Source organism: Lichenostomus cassidix, chromosome 10 (assembly GCF_008360975.1).
Source record: "Lichenostomus cassidix isolate B80296 chromosome 10, HeHo_3.0, whole genome shotgun sequence".
Lineage (NCBI taxonomy): Eukaryota > Metazoa > Chordata > Aves > Passeriformes > Meliphagidae > Lichenostomus > Lichenostomus cassidix.
In genome coordinates, this window is record NC_139491.1 from 6,174,032 (window position 1) to 6,190,550 (window position 16,519).

Below are 16,519 nucleotides of genomic sequence, written 5' to 3' on the forward strand. Positions count from 1 at the left end.
ATTTATTACTTTTGGTGTCAATTCATCCTCCTAGTCAGGCCAGAAGGCACATCACAGGGGAGCTGGAGCTGCTCTGAAGGAGCAGCAGCTGGGGGCAGTGGCTGACTTGTCTCTGCACAGGGAATCCCCAGCATTTACATCTCTGAGACTGAGCAAATGTTAATTTCCACAGGCAGGTTAAATTCTCCATAAGTTAAGAAGACAAGTAATATACTGTCTCAAGGGCTCTAATTCACCTGCAAGTGTGACACCAAGCAGAATTACACCAGTCAAATACAAAGTGCTGTCTCCTATTTTGCCCAGCAATTCTGGTCCTTTTCTCATTTTCTCTCTGTTCATGTGGGCTTCTCAATTCCCCCAAATGGCAACTCCACCAAAGGGCAAAATTTTATCCTTTAAAGGATAAAATCCAGTTGGCAGAATCCAGTGGTTGTAGGAATAGCAAAATTAAATTCTGGTCAGCAAAACTTCCTAAAAAGGTACAGAAATCAGGAAAACCTTATGTTTTTCAAGTCATAGCTCTTACTCCAGCCTGCTAGGTTATGTGACCCTCGACTCAAGATCACAGCCAAGCACAAGGATGCTGTAAATAAAATATCACATTGTTCAAGCTAAAAAAGCCTCTGGATGCCATTCCCAGCCAGCCATAGTCATTACAGGCTCTGAGAAAAGCTGGATCCTCATAGAAAATGCCCAAAAGATGCAATAAAAGGCCTAGCAAAGGACACCAGAGAGAACCTGGAGTCTTACTTTCCTGAAGTTGAGAAATCCCTAGGAGACTCTGCAGTGATGCTATTACCCCAAACCAATCCCAAATCACTTGCCTAACGCTGGTAATTACTGTGCCTTTTGATTTATAAGTTATCTCACAGGCTGTGACAGGTCAAGGTCACTTTGGAGTGATAACTGCATCTAATTGCAGCAGTTTGTCACTTGTTGGGGAGGAGCAGAGGTCACCTCAGGTTAGCAAAGCATCACCAGATGCAGGTTTGGAAGGTGCCATCTGTCAGCAGAGCTGTGTGCAGCCACTGCACTTCCCCTGCAGGCATCAGCACCGAGGTGTGGGCATTGGGCAGATGCCCACAGGTCCCTGTGCAGCTCCTGGGATGCTCAGTGTCCCAGAGGCACCTGAACAGGGTGGCACTGTGATGGGAACAGACATCCTGCACTGCTAAACCTCCAGAGGCTGCCTCTGCCACTCTCACTTTGCTTTAACATTGCATCTCTGCCTCTTTGTGTGTCCCTTGGTGCAAAGGGAGTTGGAAATGAAGAGTCAGATCTAGTCCTGTACCAGATGTCTTTCCTGCACAGCCCAGAGTGGGTATTAGTTTTGAGAATAACAACTTAGGCTGGGTCTTTGGCCCTTGCTCCCTGCTGCCCTGGAGAGTTTGGATGCTGTGAGGAATCAGTTAACACAGACTAGAGGGAACAAAACCTTTGAGATCAGGGCTACAATCATCTGGATTTAATTTTTTTACCATAAAGGATATAGTTTACTATGAAATCAGCAAAATATGGAGGTATCACAGCAATGAATCTGTCAGTGCTTCCCTAGATCTGGATCAGGAGAAGAGGGTTACTTCTTCCCCAGAACTGGGGCTTTTGGCTTTGTTCCCTGCTGTGGAACAGAAGCATAGATCCAGAACATCTCAGGGGCTCCAAGAACAACTCCAAAGTGTTAAAACAGCTTTGGTACAAAAATAAGTCATCTTGATATTGCTGAAGTACTGAGTGAGCAAACAGGGAAGAGCAGGGTAGTGGGATTTTTCCTCTTCACATCAATTTTTCAGTGCCTTTTTTTTCCTTCCTAGAAATACTTCAAAAAAGAAAACAAACAAGCCATTCTCACAGCTGAGGTGCCAGTCCTCAACCCTGTTATTTAGAACTAATATAGTTTCAGTTTCATAAAATTCAGTGAAAGGTACTTGGAACTTTGGATAAGTAGTATTTGGAAAAAAGCATTTATTTTTCAGTTCCCAGTAATTTTTTTATTCCAAACACTCACTTCTGTTTTGCAGTTGCACTGGTGTTGTGCTGAAGAAACATGAACACTGATTGCAAAGAGCAATTATCTGAGCTTTCCACAGCAAGGCAAATCTAATGCTGAGTGTAGGATTTGTATCTCTACAATGGTTCACTTGTATTATACCATATCTCCTTGCAATGCCACACAGAGTGCTCAAAAACTTCCTTCTGGGTGGGTAGAGAAACTGAGTCATGCAAAATAATTGCTATTTAACTCTGTATTCAGCAAGGCATTTAATGAGGTGCTTAAGCCATTCTGTTTCATAAAGCATTTAGGATGTCCTGTATGGGATAAGCCATCAAATTGTCAGTTGAAAAATGTATTTTCCAAAGCACTGAGCACTTGGGAAGCTTCAACTGAAGTCAAGTGTGGCCTTTAAGATAAATCTCATCTTTTTGTTTCCAGCCTTGTATTTCTACTGTAGTGAAGTGAAGAGGTGAAAGCACAGTGAGCCTAGCAGGGTTTTTCCAAAGTTTGAGGGCAGGGAAGAACACCACCAAGAGAAATCCAAATTCAGCTGTAGAAAGTCTGCTATCCAGGTAAGCACAAAAGGCTTTTTCTGATCTGAATGGTGATATGAACCTAGAATCACAGAATATCCTGAGCTGGAAGGGACCCACAAGGATCAAAATACAGCTCCTGCCCTTGCACAGGACAGCCTCAAAACAGGAAAGAAAAAGGAAAAGCAAAACTCCCTTTTACCAGGCTTTAAACCTGGAGAGTTCACTCCAGCTTTTCCTTATTCTGTCAAGTCAAGCAGAGCCTAATTCAGAAGTTCCATCTTTCAGCAACCTCATATTTCTTCAGTAAACACACCACAGGGTGATGGGCCTCTACAGAGTAATAGTATTTTCTCCAAGATGATAACTCTGCAACTAAGCACAGCCTATATCCTCTTTTAAAATATCAGATGGGTAAAATAACCCCCAAATTTTATTTGTCACTATCAAACAAGACAGTGTTTGCACACTTGGGAATAAAGTGAAGGCAATTAACTTTTCATATACTTGAAAAGATGTTCCACTGCCACCTGATTACTTTATCTTCATTATTTTTAGCTGTAGAATTATGTAAATAGCAATTTAGAGAGCCCAGAGGATTGCAAAGATTCAGTTTAATGACTTGTAATTGTTTAATTGGACTGTAAACTGGCCCCTGCAGGGAGTTGAGCACAGGTACAAGTGTTACTTCATGTCCCTACCAAAATTTGCTAATTGCCAGCTTTTGTGTCAGCAACAGCTCCTAAGCTCTCCCAGCAGCACAGCAGTTCAGCTCTGCTGAGGATTGAACCTGCAGGAAGGTCAGCTGGGGAATGGATTGCAGTGCCTGTAGCTTCAGACTGGATTTGGGGGAATTCACAGGCACAGAATCCAACCACAGACTGAATTCTACGAGCAGGGGGCAGCATGTGAGGGGAAAACGCCATTGTTAGTGAGAAAGAGAGAGGTTTAGCTCACTTATGTCACAGATTCCATTGTATAGAAACATCACCCAGTTATTTAAAAAAGGAGGAGCATGTTAGACCAATTTCTGGGAGATGCACCCAGGACTGTGGAGATGTGCTGTGACAAATCCAACTCAAAACAGAAGAGATATTTCCTAGATGCTGGCCGAGAGCCCTCTAAAAGAGAAGCCCCTAGGTTCTCCACAGAAGCAGCAAGGAAATCAAACCTCAATCAAACCAGGGACAGGGCTTTGAGCTGAGACAAGTTCTTCCTTGCACAGGAAGCAAGCCCAAACCATCTTCTCTGCCCTCCCAGAAAGGAGGAATGGGGCAAGGAGACAAACCACTGCAAAAGGGCTGCAGATGTCTGGAGGAAAAAAAGGCCAGAGAATGTGAGGTTATTCCTGCAGCAAGGCTAACTGGCTTGACAAATGAAACAGAATGGAAAGTGTTGACTCTGCTCTGCTCTCCAGCCGCCTCTCCCTTGGTCATTTCATTTGCCCTTCTTCCTCTCAACAAAATAAAATGAAATGCATATTTTACTGTAAGCTTCTTTACAGTGCAGGCTGCAAGAGGCTTGAGGACTTCCCTAGGGGGAATGAGCTAACCAGTGATTGCTTCATCCTTTAATTCCAAAGGCCAGGGACTTTCATTTTCAATTTCCTTTTATCCAGGGTTTCTTATTATGTTCAGGTTGCTCCTCCACACCCTTTGCTGAGTGACAAGCGTGTGCTGGAAGGTGACAGACAGACACCATGTGTGTGGCCAGTGGCAGAATGAACATCTCAAAAGCTGCTTTGCAAATGGAAAGATCTTGATGAGTTTCTGGATTGTCTGATAAGGTTTGTCTTTTTTGAGCCACACAGCTGGGCATCTCACTGTCAAATGGGATTTAAAATGCCACTCAAAAGCATTGAGGGTAGCAAGAGGTCAAGTGTGGGGAGGTTATCAATACCCTGTAACCAGTTTTTATTAAACATAAAGTAGAGCTGGTGGTTATGGTGCTGATGGTCTTCCTGGGACTTTATGATGTCCCTATTTTCATCCTCTGGCTGGATAGAACAGGGCAAGGGAAATATGCCATAGGGATAACAGGGTTCAATCCTTGGCTATCTGCCTCTCCAGAGCATTTTCCTTTTCAAACTACGCATCTTTGCCAAGCATATATTATCCCAAAATATGTGACAAGTTAGCTCCTGCTGCAGCCTGGCTGAGGCACTTCAGACTCTCCCAACAGGAGGCTGCAGAATCCCTACCCAGCAGAGCCCACCTTCCTTCCTTCCTGCAGGAAGCAGCATTAGAATTTACATAAAAGCAGAACAACCAGAACAACTTTATACCATTCAGTGAACCTGTCCTTAAATCCCTTATTGGCCAGGCAGGCCAAGCCTAAAGACACTGTGCTTGGCTCAAAGACAACCAGAAAACTCCCCTCTGTAAATTCTTGTGACAGACTTCTGGCTCTGAGCTGAGGTGTTGACAGAAGACCATCACCCACTGCAGTGCCAGAAGATGTCACACACATGCCATCACCTCCCTGTGTCAGTCCTGATTAGCAACAAGTCTTCTTATCAGGTGGGTTAATCAGCTGTTAACCTCTAGTTAGAGATTGGGTTTTTTCCTCCCTCTAAGATATCAGAGCCCTTTAAAATTTATTCCATTCAAGAGTAATATTCTCAGGAGTGTTTTGATACTAACAGAGTATTAGAAAGTCTTGACTGTCAGACAATACTCTGCTGAGATGTTTATCCAGCAGGTTCTGGGACAGAACCACTAGAAAACCAGCATTGCAGACTGTTCATTTGAAAGGGCAATATAGTCCAATCCTGAACAATTAATTATGTAGTATATATATGCATGTACATTTATATGGACATACCCAATGAAAGTGTAATTTTATGGGAGTTAGTGTATTTCCCTGTTGGCTTAAGTTAAGCAGGGGTCAGCATCAGCCTCATTTGCTGTCTCCAGAAGCTCCCAGGCATGGCGTAAATATGCAGAGAGGAGTTCTTATTGAATGTTCTTCCATAATTAATTCTCAAATTTTGTTGCCTGATCATCATGCAATTATTTGTAAAACAAAAAAGGAAGATACAATCAAATTGTATTTCCATGAAGATACATTACATCTATTATTTTATGTTTAAGCAATAATTGAATATGTGAAGAGCTAATCATTGTGAGACACTGAAAACATCTGCAGCCCAAAACCTGAAGTGCTTTCTGTTTCAGTTCAGAGAATCTTGGACTTTCCCTGTATGTGGGAAGTGTTTTTAAATTCCTTTTGTTTCCCACTTTAAACATATTGTAATTATAAACACATTGACTTGTTGTGTGTTTTAAGGAGATGTCAATTAAGTCCAGAATATTTTGCTTCAGATTTTCAGGCCTTTAAATATTTCAGTCAGAATATTGGAAAGCCCAAGAAAACCCTGAGCTTTTTTCAGCCTTCATTAGCACTCTCCAGCCTAATTCTCAGTGTAACTGAAGAGACTTTAACCAGCAAGGGCAGAGGAAGGACACCATCCAGTAAATGTGTAGAAATGTGTTCTGCCTTCCAGCTCTGCCCTCTCCCATGGCTCTGGACCTGTTAGATAGAGCTGAAGAGCCAAACTTAGCTGGAGCCCACCTGGCTCAGCCTGGATTAATGCCACAATCAAGCCAGCAACATTTTTCCTCCAGATCCCTTTCAAGTGCAAACGTTGTGCAAATAAAGAGACCAGAAGTGAAGCTGTTTGGTGGCCAAGTTCACTCCATTTGCTTTCAGCTCTCAATTACAAGCAGCACATCCAGGAGCCAAGTGGCAGGAAAAACAAAAGCAGCCAGCCAAACCCTGCCACCAATTTTCAGAGTATAAATCCTAAACAAGTTAATAGATTTATACCACTATAATCCCTTTGTGAATGATCAAAATAGGAACAAAAGGATGAGCTCTTCCATTCTTTTCATCACTAAATCAGAAACAACTGGGGAGCTCATCAAAATGGTGCTGCACACTAACACAGCAGAGGATCTGCTCCACTTTCACAGTTCCCAAGCTCTGTGACACCTCCAGAGTCCCTGTGCTGAGCTGAGCCTGCCAGGGTCACTGGCAAGACTCACAGAGAAGCCATCTAATTGAAATTATTCTGGTTTCATTAAGTGAAAGGGGAGGAAATGGACAGACTGCAGCCATCTCTGTCTCACCTGTGCAAGCCTTTCAGTTTCTAGCACCATTTCCTGATCTGTTCTTGAGCTCCTGACCCAGCAGAAGCTGCACTTCAGTGGGAAAGTGCTGCCCTAAGAGCACTGGCATTAAGTCCTACAGGGACTACAATCACCAAGATCCTCACTAATCAGCAGTGGAGTGTAACTGCTAATTCCTCAAGGTTCTGTGGCTGCACATGTGCTCAGATTTCTTACAACAGGCCAGTGCAGCTGCATTTCAGGGAGCAATAAACCGAGGAGTAATGAAGGTTATTCCATTTTTCCATCTCAGATCAAATCCTTGATCATTCTAGCTTAGGACAAAACTGGCTCACTGATGCAGACTCCTGATATTTTTGGTCAAACAGCCATGATGCACCATCTTGCAGTGTTTACACAGAAGCAGGCCTGCATGGCAAGGCAGTTCCCTGAAGCATAAGATTTGATTAACCTCGTTAGCTTGCCTTGCAGAGCTGCAAATGTTGTTAGACATCATGAAATTATCCAGCCCTGTTTAAAACCCAACCAGAGTATTTGGCCTGCTGACCTCCCCCAGCAACAAATTCCTCAAGTAAAATTAAGCACAGCTTTCACAGCCCAGAGTGGCTCAGTCCCTGATCCCACAAGGCAGCATGTCTTTGAGTTTCAGCTATGGCAGCTCAGGGTTTCTTCTGCCACTTCACCTTTCCCCACTGAGTCCACAAAGACTCCATTTCAGTCCTTAAGAGGTACATCAGTCCAGATTACCATTAAAATTATTAAAGACAATAAGCAGCACTATTAAAACGATCACAGACTGCAAGTGCTTAAAAGGTAAAGATGAAAGAATTAAAAGCATTATTCTCTGAAACCTCTCTCAAAACTATCCAGCATTATTTGGGCTGATGTAAGATTTTATCTGCACTGATATCCAGGAAAACAAAAATAAGACCAGCCAAGCACCCTGGTAATACAAACAGCCATATGTGTGTGTTGACTTAACTGGTATATAATAATGAATTCACTACTGACAAACTTCAGTTCTACTCTAGGTGGAGACCCTGGGAATGCTTCACAAGGCAGAGCAGTAGACCTTGCCTGAGAGCTGGAAAGTTTCTAACCTAAAAAGCAATCCTAGAATTCATAGGAAGTTCACAGCTAGGCTTGATCTGAAGGGTTTTTTCCAACCTAAATGATTGTATACCAACAGTGATAGAGGATTGCAAGCACTAAAAACACTCACAGCTGGACACTTCCACATAACTTGGAGCCAGTTACTCCCCATCTCACTGATTTTCACTCCACAGCTTCCCCACTGATTTCTCCTGGATGCTCCTTTGGGTCCTTCAGAGCTGCCTGTTGCTTTCCCTGACTCACGACTACAATAAGCATTCAAAGCCCTTCTGCTGGAGGAACACACAGTGTCAATTACAGCAACATCATCCTCCTTAATCAAGGTTAATTTCAGTGGGTAATACTTTTCTCTGTTGGAATATTGTCAGGTGGTTTTAGATCTCCAATTTTATATAAATTTAGCCTCTGAATTCTCAAGGAGAGAGTTGCTAAGGTAACCAGAGCCAGCCATATTGCTGTATGTTCTCCCCATGGAGCTTCATTAGGGCCAATCAGTCATTTCCAGGCTAATAGAATAGGTTGCTTTCAGAGATAAGGATACAGCTTTTTATAGTGTCAGTATTTTTATTAAGCATGTTAACCCTTTGCCCTCTTCAGAATCAGGCAGTGGCCCTTTCCTTAGAACTGTAATACCCAAGAAATGGGATTCAGGCAGGCTAATTGCTGACAGTTGAGCACCTAGGGCCAGATCAGAGGAAGTCAGCATGCCTGGAGTATGTTGCCTTGTGATAAGAAAGCCAGGGGTGGTTGGGGATTGTTTTCTGCTGGCAGGGAGCCAGATCAGCTTTATATCCCAGCAGCCAGGCACAAAGGCTGCTTCTGAAATAGATCTGACCTGCATGAACCAAGGGGTTTGGTATATGTATTTCTTGTTCCAGTCTAGACATATGGACTACCTGCTATGTTTGGTCTCTCACGTGGGCCATCATCATCTTTCAGATCTAAGAGCTGCTTTACACCTGTTCACAGAATTTATTAGCAGCTGCTTTAGGACTGCTTGGAAAAAAACCCCACAGATCAATTCCTAGAGAAGAGACCTACAGCTACTTCCCCAGAACCTAGAAATATCCCAAATTTCAGCTAGCCAAAAACAGCACAGCCAAGAAATGCATCTTCTTTAATCAAACAGACTCTGCCTGTTGTTCTAATTGTCCCTGCACCACTCATTAACTATTAAGACCAACTTCAGAATACACATTCTCATTTCATGAGTGCTAGCTTCCAAAATGCATTTTCTCCAAGAGTTTGCAGTCAGTACTAAGAAAACCCCACTGTACCAAGAACAGCTGATGTTTGTGTGAGTCACACTTGCTGATCCATCTCCTCAGTCTGTACCTCCAGCATGGAGCTGCTCCAAGGTGATTTCTTCAGCTCTAAGTAATAACACATTTATCCCTGTGCCTCTTGCTCACTCATAGTATCAGGAACATCTGAGGTGAACATGATCTGACCTCAGTTCTGCAGAAAAATTTTGAGAAAATAGTACTAAGAAAGAAAACACATCTGCTGCCAAAGTGGTAAAAAAAAAAAAAAAAAATCCAACTTAACAGCTTTGTACATCTCACTCTTCATCCAGTAGGACTCCTCCAGAGTCCTGCCTGCAAACCAAAAGCTGCAGTCATAAGACACCAGAAACCCAAAGAAAAAAAAAAAATCTTCCCCTCCTTCCTCCTCCATTAATCTCTCTGGAGATTCCTCCTGGTGCAGAAAGGTACAGTTACACCTCATCACTCCCACTCTCCTGAACATCGTGTCCATCTTACTGAATAATGGATCTAACACTGCAGGCAGGAAGGACAGCATCTGTCAGCTGATACCATGTTTATTGTTTTCCCTTGAAAGAGTCCATTATTGTAGTCCTGTAGCAGGTTCACTTACAGACAAACAGAAGCTTTACTTAAAAAGGCAGGATCTTTTGTGCTGGAGAAGAGACATCTGGGCACTGGCTTATTTTTGTCATCTCATGATTCTTTTTTTGCTGTTATATATTCACTAATAGGATAGGGAAAGCTAATTATGTGGAATTTGAATAAAATTAATGAGATAATGGCAATAACTTCCAAAAGATGCCTGAAAAAAACCTCAGCAGTTGCAGCAAAGTTATTTAATAACCATTTGGGTAAAAACTCTACTTCTCCCAACATGAATTCACAGTCAATACAAGCATATGAAATCAATGAAAATCCGAGCAATCACCATCTATCTGGTTTGAATTAGTTTCTTTGTAATAGAGGTGTGAGGCATGAGCACACATTTGAATACAAGAACAGCAGCAGTGATGGATGATGATACCCAGACAAAAAAAAGCACAATGGGCAAATAATTCTGGTAATTCTTGCCTTTTTGTTCTTCTTTATGACATGGTCTCACTTTCCTCCATGAGCAAAGAAAAGCAGAGGAATCTTCCTCATTACCATTACCCATACTAATGAGAGTGTTTAGCTTGCAAAGCTTGACTGCAGCTGAAGTTACCCAGAGCTCAACTCCAACAGAAAAACCCAGCAAGCTGCAGGGAAGGTGCTCCCAGCCCAAGCTCCAAGGGAATACCTCTCCATTAGTAATCATTAAGCACTGAAGGGGGAAATTAGAAACAGAACCCATTCTGCTTTAGTCCTCTATGCTCAGTTCCCTGATACAATGGCTACCCAGGTTCTCTTTAGCTTCTTTTCATCAGTGCTCCAGCAATCTCCAGACAGGCATGGAAACCCCAGGCAGGCTGCAGCTGCTTGTGGGGAGCAGTTTTGTGAAGCCTCCACTCTCTAGAACTGTCCCCTTCAATAGCATGTGATGGCTTTTCTGCTTTGCAAATCAAAACACCTTTCCAGCAAAGGAAAAAAAATAAAGCAGTAAGAAGGTAAATTAACCCCCTGCAGGAAAAATCTGTGTTCCTGGGCCTGAACATCTGCCTTGCCTGCTTTGTGAAGCAGCCAAGTACTATTATGAGCATAATCAGCCTCAGAAGCTTTGTAAGGTGAATCTGCTTGACTTGAACTTGGATCCTCCACGAAGCCCTCAAAGCTCACATTTGAACTTTTTAGTCATTTCACATTTTCCTTCTCAGCCACCAGCACTTCCCATTCATCTTTTGAGGGCTCAGATCTGTGGCCACCTGGCTCCATTCCCCCCCCAGCACTGTTGCCTCCCACCCAAGGCATCTTCAGACATCCCACAGCACATCTTGGCTCCTGTTGTAGCCCCTTTGAGGCAAGGATTCCAGGCACCTAGAGCTCCCTTCTCTGCAAAACCACCTCACCTTCAGGCTGCCTGCTGCTGAACTGCCTCTCTGCAGGTTTTCCCCATCAGCTATAATAACTGTTCATCACCAGGATAAATATAAACTAAAAAGTACCACTTCAATACAAAAATGCAGCAAACCCCTCCCCTCATTTCTACTCAACCAATCCATCACAAAAACCCTTGGGACAACAGGGTGTTCTTTGCAGCTTGAAGCTGTGGAACAGGTAGCAAAGCCCATGGTAATGATGTGATTGACATCAGTTATCTTGGAAAAAACCAAAAAGCATTAAAAAGGTTTTTTTCCAGCCCCTGGTTCAGTGCAAAACCAAGTAATCTCTAATTGCAGCTATGCCTGTACCAGCTAGCAGAAGTGTACAAAATCTCACTGCTTGGCCATGAAAAGATAATTTATCTCATAAGGCCTGAAAAATAAGGTAACAAACGTAATAGAGGAGAAGACAGAAGTGTTTTGAGGAAGTTTAATTCATTGGAAACAAAGAAGAGATAGTAAACTACTCTATTATGCTTCCCCTTTTTTTTTTTTCAGATGTGGAAGTAAAAAACATCCCACTTTCTGGAGCTCTGCATATCACAAATGCAGCTTCTTAGGCACTGTTACTCAGCTGGAGGTTAAGAACAACTCAACAACTGTTTAGGATTTTAAGCATCCTTCATTCCTGCTGGAGTTAGCATCATGCTGAGAAGCACCAACAAACTTTGAAAGCTTATGCAAAACTTGTCCAAGTAAACTATCTAAACTCCTTTGATCTGCTAGCCACAGCAGGAAAATCACAGCGAAATCAGTTTTGCTTATATTCCAGCACTTGTGCTTCTGGCTGGAATTAGAAAAATGCATATAAACAGAACTTTCTCTAACCTCAAAAGACGTTACTCGTCAGAATAAGTGCCACCTTAGGCCACCCTCTTGTGGTCAGGGATAATTTTGCAGCCACCTTGTCCTGCTTTTTCCCTCACCATCACTGGTGGCTCCCACTCCCCCAGCGTGGGGAGTTCCTGACCCCATGCTCTGAGCTCCTTCATGGTTCCACCCCGCTGCAAAATGAGGCTCTCGAGGAGATGCATCCATTCCAGCGAGGAATTCTGTACTAATAAAGTATGTTTATCAGCATTTGGGGCAGCAGGTTCCCTGGGGGAAGGTGAGGGGTAAATGCTGGGAGCAAGGGGAAGCTGTTCTTCCCTCCAAGCACATCTCTGCACCGCAGTCCAAGTCTCACCACACTGTCCCTGGTAGCCCCAGAGAAGCCAACCTGCTCCTTCCTTGGCTGGTGCTTCCTGGTGAGCAACCTACTCCAGCTCAGGGTATTCCATGCCTCTCAGCACACTCTCCACCCTGCAGCAGGGCATTAGGCTGTGTGAGGCAGAGCTGCTCCTCTACAGCCTCTTCAGCATTGCAGGGCATGCAGCCCCTGAGTCAGAGGCAGTTCAGTGAGCTGATCTGACAGGAGGAGGAAGAAAAAAAAATGAAAGAAGCCTTCCAGGAGATCAGTTTCTTGATCTAATTTGCCCTGAGTGGATGAAAGAAGCTGGGGGAGGAGATGCTGAGAGCTGGTAGGGAAAGGTGATGGCTGCACTTTTCTGTAGCAGGGTCCTGCTCAGGTGCAGCATCAAGCCATCCTAAACCTCTGCCCATGTTTGTTTTCATGTCTGGTTAACATAATTAATGCATACCCACACTGCCACCACATCAGAAATATGTGCCTTTAGCCAAAGGCCAAAGCTAATTAGAATTTAGGGTAAACAGCCCTTATTTTTGTTTAAACCTGTTTATGTACTCTTGTAGAGCAATAGCAACACTTCAATCCTCTGCACAAGATACTTATTAATAGCAACAAAAGCAAGTAAACAAGGCAGGAGAAAAAAACCCAGAGTATTTTATTGCATCTAATCCTCCTTTTACATCATTCATATTTATACAGGCCAGAGACTGATTTTCTTGGTCTGCCAAGCATGGCTGATAGATACACTGCAAACACAGAACAGACCCTTGCTCACAGCCAGGGTTTTCCGTGTCTCACTAGAGTGCTTTTGTTTTATCTCTCTCCACACCTTTGCAGCAAGACAAAAGATTACAGCTCGGATGGGTGGGTGATTGTTAAGGGAAGGAGAACAAAATAAGCAGTCAGGCCAATCTGAGAAAAGGATGAAGGCAGAGCTAAGGCATAGAGACATCTATATTGGATTTAGGCACTCAGGACCAGTAAAGCATTTAGGCACTAGCAGCCACTGGAATAGGAAACTGATGTCCAGCTGCCTTTGAAAAATATTGAACCTTTGCTAAAGTAAGGGGGAAGAGAAAGGAAAAACTTAGTGCTGGTGGTGAAAAGGTGATGTTGAATGATTCAAGGCAGTAGACTTTTGCTCTCTTTGCACCTAAGGGGACCTCTGGACCAGGGCCCTGCAAGCAGCCAGAGCTCTGTGAGAGCTACCCAAATCAGAAATAGTACATCAGTGTGGTTGTGCATGAAACTGGAACCTCCTCTAGTCCATCCAGCAGCAAGGTCTGAACTTGGACCTAAATTCATGCTGCCTTTTTCTTAGGTTGCAGTTACTTACCAAGCTGAGATGTTCTCCCAGAGAGCCTTAAAATAATGTTTTTTCCCCCCCAGAAGCAGCAATTATACCTTTTCACCTTTTACTACACATCCTTATGTGCTCAAGGCACACACAGCTTTTAAATACTTAGTCTTTAGGAATCTGAACAGCAAAAAGCAAAACCCTCTTCAGAAATGTGTAACTCAGGATGGTCTCAGTCTTATTCTGCTTTGTGTTTGATTTAAGCCCCTCCCCAGACAACACAAAGTGAGCTGCCTGGTGCTGCAGAGATGGATAGCGCTGTTTGTACAAGACTTGGACAATTGCTCAGATAAAATCTTTGTCAATACTCTCTATTGTCACAGCCACCTTGCATGCACAAATAAATCCTCTCTCGCTGGCCCCTCTTTGCTGTTATACTTGATGTAAGAATGGAGCAACACATGCTTTAAAAGACCTTAATGCAACAAATTTACACTGCCAAAACCTAACTCTCTAAGAAAAAGCAGAGGAAAAAAAAAAATCTGATGCCTAAATCTCCAAGGGGATAATAGGAACAAACCACTCAGCAGAGAAGTTGGTCAAGCCTAGACTTAACATAGAAATATCTATTTCCCATCTCTTCCATCTCAAGTGCCCAGAAAGCAGCCAGCCAGCATATTAGTTACCAACCAGCCCCAGGAGGATCCTGCCTTCCTGTCTGTCCTCAGGGAAGTGCAGCTTCTTAAGAGGAAAGAAATATTGATGCTCAAGAGCTACAGCATATAAATAACTCGGGCAAAGGTCTCTGCTTTTCCCTCAAATTAGGTATTTCCCATTACACTGATTTATCCCTTTCGCCAAGTCTCATATTCTCATTTTTCTTAATTATGCCCAACAAGTCAAAAAAACTATGAGGGCTTCCATAAAGAAATCTGAAAGAGCTTTCTCACACTGAAGAACACAGGTGAAGCTCAGCAGGCCTGCAGGCCTTGGAAGGGAGGGAAGGGAAGGGAAAGAGACATTCCTGCATGGCCTTGTAGCACCAGGCACACAGGAGATCTGATCCCAGTTCTTTAGAACATTATGACAGTAAAAACACAGTCCTAGCACATTCCCTGTTACTGGAAGGACAAGAAGGTAGTGACAGTCAGAATGGCTTCACCAAACACCTGCCCCCCCCTAGCACAACAGCCCAGAGTGGTACAGAAATCCTCTTCCCAATCCCTGGCTCTCCAATCTAAAAATATCCACTCTCTGGGGCTACTTTGGTCTAATTTGCCAGGGGCAAACTGCACCCAGCAGCATTGAGGAGGACTGAGCACATCCCTCTCTCTGGCCTGGGCTTGTTAACACAGGCAGGCAGCACACACAGATCAATAGCCAGGGTCTGAAGTTTCACAGCAGGTCATCATTTGATCTGGTAATACATCTTCTATGGTTTATTACTGGGGACAACAGATGTAGAGGGAAAACATGGTTTTCACCCTGGCTGTGACCAATGGGTTACAGGGAAGGAATGTCCAGAGTGAGGGACTGAGTTATTTCATTAGAGCACACATTAAACACTGATTTTGTTCTCTGCAGGGGGGATGCTTTCCAATGAAAATGTCAAAACACAGCAAAATGAGTGCAAGAAATAAAATTGCCTGGAAACATAGGGGAAAGGATCCTAAACTGGCAGCGTTGAAACACTTTGGGACTGGCACCATCCCTGTCCCTCTTTCCTGTATCTTTTGAGTTATGGGGAGAAGAAGTAAGCTGTCCAGCCCTCTGACCTTGCAGCTTCAATGGAAAGCCAAGGGGTTTTAGCCACCCTATTCTTCATGCTGTCACTGTAGCACCTGTACTTAAACTGGAGCCACAGCTGTGGAGTTTCCCCCTTTGGTAGCCCAGGGGTTTCAGTTTAAGGTTTAAATCACTTGTATGTCAGCATCCCTCACAGCAACAGCCAAGCTAGCACAGTGCATCCAGCCCCAGAGCAGCCCAGGGCTGAGCACAGCATTCTAACCCTACTGAAGCCCTTTATACCATGAGGTTCTCACTGCTGGTGCAGCTGAGGGCTGAGAGGAGCCAGATATAAGTTGACACCTCAGCACATTCACCAACCCCCCCCTCACTTCTCATTTCAGCCACTGTTAAATATTTTTCCTACACACTCTCAGTCAGGAGCACACACAGACTCCAGTGAGGCAGAGCCCTCCAGCAGCACCAGTGCTCACCCAGTAACTGCACAGAAATGCTCAGCTGCATGGTGACTGCTGCTGTCTCCAAATTAGCCCAGGACAGGCACCACCCTGAGCTGAGAATAATCCTTCTTTTACTCTTTCAACCTTTCCTCAGTGCAGATTAAGGCACAGAGCCACATAGGGGGCAAATAGTAGACACTGATACCAAGAGGAAGAAAAGTACCAAAACAGCATCCTTTGTTGGAAAAGTTCCCAAAAATAAGCAGGAGCTACTTACTAGTTCTCTCTGCTCTGGTACCCTCCTCTCCTGCTGCTGCTTCACAGCTCTTAGGTGATTACAGATGCCTTTAAAAGCACTATGGGGTGAGCTGGTTTCCTCCCCCCCGATTGAAGAAGGCTGGGGCAGCACCTGAGACCAGTCTGAAACTGCTGCACAGAGCAGATGGCTTCACTGGTCTTAACAAAGCAAATCAAGAGAGTATGTTTTCCAGGTGATATCCCTGAAAATGACAGAGATGAAGTTATTTTCTTTTATATAAAAAAATTAAGTTTCTGGATATGATTATAGGGGGTTTTTTTGGTTGTTTTTCAACTACATATTTTGCCTTATGAAAATCAGTGAGCTGGAGATAAGGAGTAGAAATCTCTGTTTGTCCAATACCTGTGCAGAGCACATGGAAATCCCAGACATGTTGCTACCACAGCAAATCCCATGGAGTCACTAAAGTGCACGAGCTAGATCTCACATGGTTTTGGTAAATATTGGACAACAGGGAAGAAATTTTAATCCAG

General features: G+C 43.6%; 1 long non-coding RNA gene across 1 annotated transcript in view; it reads right to left on the reverse strand.

Annotated features, from left to right (window-relative positions):
* LOC146432620 (uncharacterized) overlaps nt 1-16,037 on the reverse strand; it is a 41,424-nt gene extending 25,387 nt beyond the window's left edge. Inside the window, exon 1 of the long non-coding RNA XR_014854177.1 lies at nt 16,005-16,037. This is a non-coding gene — a long non-coding RNA (uncharacterized LOC146432620). The remainder of the gene's footprint in view (nt 1-16,004) is intronic.
* Nucleotides 16,038-16,519: the final 482 nt, after the last annotated feature.